This window comes from Callospermophilus lateralis, unplaced genomic scaffold, assembly GCF_048772815.1.
Source record: "Callospermophilus lateralis isolate mCalLat2 unplaced genomic scaffold, mCalLat2.hap1 Scaffold_105, whole genome shotgun sequence".
Lineage (NCBI taxonomy): Eukaryota > Metazoa > Chordata > Mammalia > Rodentia > Sciuridae > Callospermophilus > Callospermophilus lateralis.
In genome coordinates, this window is record NW_027510702.1 from 3,515,950 (window position 1) to 3,523,480 (window position 7,531).

Consider the following 7,531-nt stretch of genomic DNA (forward strand, 5'->3'; position numbering starts at 1 on the left):
TGATATCATGTGAGCAAAGAATTGACTAGGAAAAATTATTATCAAACACAACTGTATATAAATATAATCAGAATTGGCATGGTTTATGGATTTCTATTCATAATAAATTAACCTTGCTGGGCAAGATGTCACATGCATGTAATCCCTGAGACTCCAGAGGCTGAGGTAGGAAAATCAAAATATTGAGTTCAACCCAAGCAATTTAGCAACAAACTGCTCCGTGGCACATAGCTATAATCCCAACTTCAACTACTCAGGAGGCTGAGGCAGGAGATTGTAAATTGGAGACAAGCCTCAGCAATTTAGTGAGACCCTCTCTCTCTCTCTCTCTCTCTCTCTCTCTCTCTAAGTGAAGATGACCTCAACATTTTATTAGCGTAATAAAACAATGAAGTTTAGAACTGGATCACTTGGCCTTTTCTCATCTTATCATCTCCCAGTTCCAAATGCTTGTATCTCTTAATAGCCAGCATTCTCTTAGATCTGCACTTAGGCTCAACACAGTCAAGTCTCAATACAACCTTCTTTGTAGTTTAGCTTTTTGCCACTCTGTTTCCTGTCATATGCCATTTTCCCTTGTGCATACAGATAATTCTTGCCCTTCTTGTACTGTGTCACTTTATGACCTTGGCATTCAGTACATTTCTTATAGAACATCCAGTGGATCTTAGGAATGTTCACCATATTTGCAGGAGTCTTATCGGCAAGGAAAATAGAAGAAAGACCCTGTCTCAAAATAATAAGAAAAAAGGGATGAGAATGTAACTTAATGACAGAACATCTCTTGCTTCAATCCCTAGTATTCCAAGAAATGAAAAGAGAAGATGTATAATAAATTATCCATGGCCTTGAACTCATCCATGCAGGAACCAAACATCAATAACCTGAAATATGTTAGGGAGGCTCAGTCCCCAAGAACCTAAGTTTTTGAAGCTATTGCTAAAAAGTTTTCAGCAGGTGTTTTATTTAAGATTTGACTAAATGAACCATGGGAGAAAGAATGATTAATTCTCCATGGAAGAGAAACATGGAATCCAGATGTTGTTTTAGGATTACAGATATGGGGAAAATCAAGCCTCTTAGTTGTCAATCAGAATTTGTGATTTTGCAACCACTCTCTTCAGTGCTATCAAGGATAACTGCTTCTCTTTATCAAGCTTCATAACATCTAATTTCAGTATCTCCCAAAGAAGATATTACATATAGAGTTTCTGTAAATGATGAGTATTTTATTAAAAAAAATTAGTTTCTTAAGGGCCAGGATATTTTCTCTAGTATTCCAGTTTTCATACCACTTAACAAACCAAGGAAGGCTAAGTCTTATGTTAAGCTGAAAAATTGAAAGTGTTTCAATATGAAATGTAGACATCATTTGATGTATGATGGTTGAATTTCCTACAACTCATCTGATTTTTTTCACTTACTTCTTTAAGAATAGAAAAGGAGGCTCTGTGTCATAGCAATCAAAAGGAAATGCCAAATGATCTTAAATGGGAAAAAAATCCACAATAAAATATGAGAGATTTCTCCAATAGAATTCCTCACACTCTAGTTCTTTCACTAAATTATTTAGGCAACAAGAATAGGCAAAAGTTAGTTGAGTTGAGGAGAACATATCTTCCCAGCAATAATTTGTCCTAAGGAAAGTAGCATAAAAAGAAGAAACTATCTTATTGTCTTTAAAAACTGTTTTTTAAGTGGACAAATTTAAGAGAGATCTTCAAGAATTATCCCATAGACTTTCATGCAATATTGTCAAGTTTGACGTAAATTAAATATTAAAAAAACAGATTAGGTTGAGGAATTGATTTTTGAGAATGATAAACTAATAAGTAGAAAAAATATTTTATGGGGAGAGTATACTTTGATCTCACACTTAATGGGACTGTCTCCATTCATAACTATGGATACCATCTATATAATTATCATGGGTAGATTAAGTAGGTGCTTTAAATCTACTTTATAATGAAACTGGCCCACATTAATAATTAAATGTTAAAAGTCATCATGCATCTGAAAAGTCAGCTATGCTTTCTTAGGAGGGCTGCAATAGGTTAAATACATGTCCTGGTTGAATTTCCTAGAACTCACCTATCCCAGCTGATTACCATCACTCTTCCACTTGTGCCACTCTTGTGGCATAAATATTCAAATCTTTGTGATTTGGCATATATCTAAATTGTCAATATCATATTTCCCACTGCTTTTCTTTACATAATTTGTCACATAATTTGTGTATCATCAAAGCCAGACCCTGGGAATGTCACCCATACACACAGGGAATGTCCAGATAATAGACCTTCTGCCTCCATGTTTTGTATTTGTGTATTTGTGTGTCTTTGTTTATTAGCAACAAAACAAAAGCATGAAAAAAAAATAGAGAGATGACAAAACAAAAGCATGAAATATATGTTTGTTTTTCATGCTTATATTGTGGCAGTCTTGCAGTAAAGGGCAAAGTGAAGTATATTTTACAGGCCCAACTCGTATTTTACTTGAATGACTCTTGTAAAAATCTGAATGTGAAACACTTGACCTTCATTATTAAAATTTTCTTACTCCTATGTGCCAAGATGAATTTATCTTTTTGTTGGACTTCCATAGCATGATGGAAAATGTCTCGCTGACTACCTTTTGCATTGCCTTATAATTATGGCTGTGCCTATGTTAACTCTCCAATTTAGAAAGCTAAATTGTCTGTAGACGGTTCAGTGACTGATTAAGGATGAACCCTGAGAACCTCACAGACTCCTGACAGTGCTTTGTCCACAATGATTTTTCTTTAAACACGTACCTGTACCTTTTAGGCCAGCAAATGGTTAAGAGTATGTATATCAGCAAAAGTGTTGGTCAGGCTAATTTGATGGATCACAGTGTTCCAAAAACAAAATAAAATGAAACAAACAAAACAAAAATAGCAGAACTGTGTTCATTAAATATATTTTGAAATTTCTGCAGAATGGTTTATATGGCTACTTATTCTGAAAATTGAGATACTTTTTGTAAATTTCTTCAAATTCCATTTGTATTCTTTGACTCAGTTAGGACATAATGATTTTTTTTAAGTCATTAAAAATTAAGTGAACTAAATTATGCTCGGAAAATTACCTTAAGCTATTTCCCCATTTTGGACCTCTGAAATCAAACAAACTATTTTGTGTGAGGTCCTTCACAGGCTAGAAAAAGCCTGTAGAAGAGAATAATCAAATAGTCCTATAGAAATTGTTTTCTTTTCCTCTTTTTTCTACTTCTAAGTATAATTTTAAGGTCTGAAGACTGGTTTGCTTTACTTTCTCGTGTGTGTGTGTGTGTGTGTGTGTGTGTGTGTGTGTGTGTCTGACTATGGATTGTACCCACTAAACTACATTCCCCAGGCCTTTTTTGAAAATTACTTTATTGTTTGGAGACAGGAGCTCACTAAATTGCCTAGGCTAGCCCCAAACTTACAATCCTCCTGCCTCACCTCCAGAGTTTCTGGGATTATAAGTATGAGCCACTTCATACAGCTGGGTTTTCTTTCCAGGTCTCCCAAAACATCTATTCTTACTCTCCACACAGCTATTATCTCTGTCTCATTTCTTCTCAATTTACACATTAAATTTCAGTAAGAAAGTGTTCCCCTTCTCTCCTTCTCTCACTTCCTATTTCTGAATTTGCCAGTCTCATCAATATCTCCCTTCCCTTTCTTTCTCTTTCCTTAATTCATTCCTCCTTTCTTCTCTCCCTCCCTCCCTCAGTCACTCCCTCTTACATGGAACCCAGGCCCTTATGCCAGCTAGGCAAGTGCTCTGCCACTGAGCCATATTCATTCCCACCCTCAATGTCTACACTTTAAAAATAGAACTAAAATGAAGATCTATTTCTGAAATCATACATTGTACAAATGGCAATAATATTAGCTATTGCTAATAGCCTACAAAGCTGCAGACACTTGACATGCGCCACACTACACTTATATTTTCCAGCAACTTTAATAGTCAACAGCCTGCACTATGTCTCAGCAGAGACAACTGAGCCTGAGTGAGGTGAAGCACTTTTGCTTGGCAACTTAACCAGCCAGTGAAACCTGGAACTGGCATCTACTGATGCTGATGCCCAAGTTCTTTGCATTGACTGGGAGAGAACTTTCCCCTGCATTGTCTCCTTTTATATATGCAAACTAATCATGTAATGGCAAAGAGTATTTATAAAAGTCAAAGAAAAAAATATGTAACACCCTCCATTTTTTCTTACTTTTTTTTTTTTAAATTGGAGACCTCTGTCTCTATAGTTGATGTAATTGTTGCTTTTACAAAGATGGAAAATATAGGGAATGAGAAAAAAAATTCTGCCTTTAAAAAGCACAGATTCTGACTGATGAGATACATAGGAAATTTCTTCAAACACTGCTTTAAAGAAAGATCCACTAATGTGTCTTAGTTTAACACAACAGAAATTATAGTTATGCATGTTCAGATTCATTTATCCTTATGACTGGTCCAAAACCACATCCTCTGAATTGGCTCAAGGAGATACATTCCCACTGAGGTTCAAAAGCTGTTATTTCCTTTTGGTGGCATCTTTTCTCATAATTAGGGAACATAACGTAACGTTGGTGCCAGATTGGTCCATATCAATTTTTCTCACAGTGTAACTGACTAGTTATGTACATCTCATTACTGGTAAACTCCTAAAAATCAAATAATCTCTTAGATTACATGTATTAATTTCAAAAATATGCAAAAGTACCCTTTTGACAAATAAATTGAGCCCAGAAAGTTCTCCAGAAATTGTGATAGCTTGGCCACCTTCAACATCTGAGTCAAAGTCTACCATCCTCATTCATGAATCCAGGGCTTTCATCCAAAGTCAAGGTCCCTGACTTGCTTTTGTCCTCTCTTTTCTTTCCAACATCTTATGCCCTGTTGATTTATTTTTCAACAAGAAACTTCCATCATATTTTCCTTTATGGTAACTATAGCAATAAGTTACTGCACCTTATAAAAATATCAAGGATGGCTTGATATAGATGAATGTAGTTTGATAAGAAATAAAATCTTAATACTATGTTACTCTAATATTTTGTTACTGTAATTTGCACAGGTTGACAAATAAGTGCCTACTTCAGGAAGAATTTCATTTTTATTTTTTAGCTTATCCTTGAATACAGCCAGAGTTTTTAAATCACCAGGTTAAAATGTTTATTCTCACTTTGTTCTGATTCCAAGTATAGGTAATATTTTTTTAATACAACAAGTCCCTTGATTTCTGTGCAGATTTCTATTTACACTTTTTTATGACAGACTTTTTAATTCCAATTGCTCTTTTTTTAATTTCTTATGTTTAAAATCAAACTTTCTGGAAACTCCCAAGTATATTCACAGCAGCTAACTCCTTAACATGAACCCATGAGTGTGTGTAAATGACCATTGTTCACTTTATAAAGTCCTGTTGTCTCCTCTGTTAGCACATGCTAAGTGATATCAATCAGCAGCTCAAGGACAAAGGATTTTCTAGTCAACTTATTGTGTATAATGTTTGTAATATTTCTCAATACACAAGATATACATTTAAAGTTACTAGACCTTAATCTATTTTTTTTAATGGCAAGGGGTATCACTGGGAGGCATCCTCAGCCTTTTTATTTTTGATTTTTGAGAGAGAGTTTTGCTAAAATGCCCATGTTGACCTGGAACTTGTGATCTTCCTGCCTCAGCCTTCTGCGTAGCTGGGATTACAGATATGCCTAACTTTACCTGGCTATCACATCTTACTCTTAGAGTAATTCATCAAAAGTATGAAGATGAAATTTTGTCAGCTGTCCTAGTTTACCTTGTTGCTATTCCTGTTTGCTCCTGAACTTCATTACAAACATTTAAAATTATCACATTGTGGGATTCCTGGATAAAATGCTGTGTGGATTATTTTTTCTGCAATGTATGTTATGATATACTTTTTTTTTTGGTCTCATGTATTATCTATAAGAGCCTTAGGACTAATATAACCAAGTAGCATGAGAGCTCTGCCTTGCAGAAAATTACCCTTTGATTCTGACTGCCATGCTGTTTGGTTTCTAAAGTCTTCTTGGAGCTCCACGTGAAAGATTGTATCTTGTCTCTTTCCCTTGGTATGTTTATTTCATTCTGTATTGTTTTCTATTTTAATAGGGAAGACTTCCTATTCTTACTGAGTTATTGGCATAAATAAGTAAAGGTTGAACATAAAGCACTAAAAAGTAGCAGAAAACAGTATCTTCTATTTCCAAACTAATTTTTGGAAAGAAATTGTGACCCATATAACACATTGATTTTTAGTACAGAATGAACCTAATACAAAATAATACTTAGTTGCTTCTTATAAACAGAGTCAAAAGAAAAGGAAAAAGAACAGGGATTTTTGAAAGCACTGATATATGAAGTCTGCATGAAAGGAAGTACTTTTATTCACTCAGAAATGAGATATTTAAAGAGCTGCTAGAAGCCCTCTTACCCAAATTGACTGTTTTTGTTTTTAACATAGCATCTATGTACACTTTTTAACCATAACACCTGAGTGTATTTTGAAAAGTTAAATGCTCTTTCTGATAAGAAACCTTATGTCCTACTCTTCATTTCTTGCTAACATCATCCAGCAAATCCCTAATTGTGGACTTCTTAGGGAAGTCCTAATATCAGAGTTGACTAGCCAAAGGTGTATTATTGTTAATACACCGTTTGTCTACTCATTTATATAGAGTCAATCAGCATGTCAAGTGCTCACTCACACACTTCCCTATAACATCCCCACCCCCACCCCCCGCCCAGTGTTGGAGGTTGATCCAAGGGTTTTGCACAAGCTGAGTTCTCTTTTGTGTATTTTTATTTTGAGACAGAGCCTCATTAAGTTGCCCAGGATGGCTTCAAACCTGCAATTCTTCTATCTCAGCCTCCTGAGTAGCTGGGTTATAGTTGTACACCACATATCTGGTTTCCCTATAATTTGGAAAAAAGTGATAAATAATATTGGAAAAAAACATTACCTTAAATTTTCCATCACACCCTTTCTTCTTAAAATAATATTTTTAAAATTTATATCAGTGTAGTCCTATCATTATTTCCTATTGCTTTTGTATAAGCAAAAAAATACCTAAAGACTTTGTTCATTGGTATGATGTAGAAGCTGCAGTCTCAGTCATAAGAAGGTCACATAGGAGTACCATCTAGTGGAAATTAATAGCATCCAAGGGACTATGGGGAAACTGGAATTCACCCACCATAAAGTTAGTGAAACTGATGAGGGGACTATCACATCCACTGTTGTCTGAGCAGTGTCTAGCAGTGTACGTTCAGTGACTGAATTTATGAATAGCCATAGGCATGCCTTACAGGCACCTCCCAGGGACTACAGGGCTACAATAATGAGTGGTTAATTAAGTGGTTTGGACAAAGGCTATTTACCTACTTTAATATTTTGTTTTTTCAAGAATCCACAAGCATACCAGAGCATATTTACCCTTATAATTAAATCTGCCACTTATTAATGGTCTTTAGAATTCAGAGAAGTTTTTAAGGTG

The 7,531-nt window shown here is 35.1% G+C and overlaps 1 pseudogene; it reads right to left on the reverse strand.

Moving 5' to 3' along the window:
• Positions 1-395: 395 nt before the first annotated feature.
• On the reverse strand, positions 396-684 carry LOC143390024 (large ribosomal subunit protein eL42-like; annotated as a pseudogene).
• Positions 685-7,531: the final 6,847 nt, after the last annotated feature.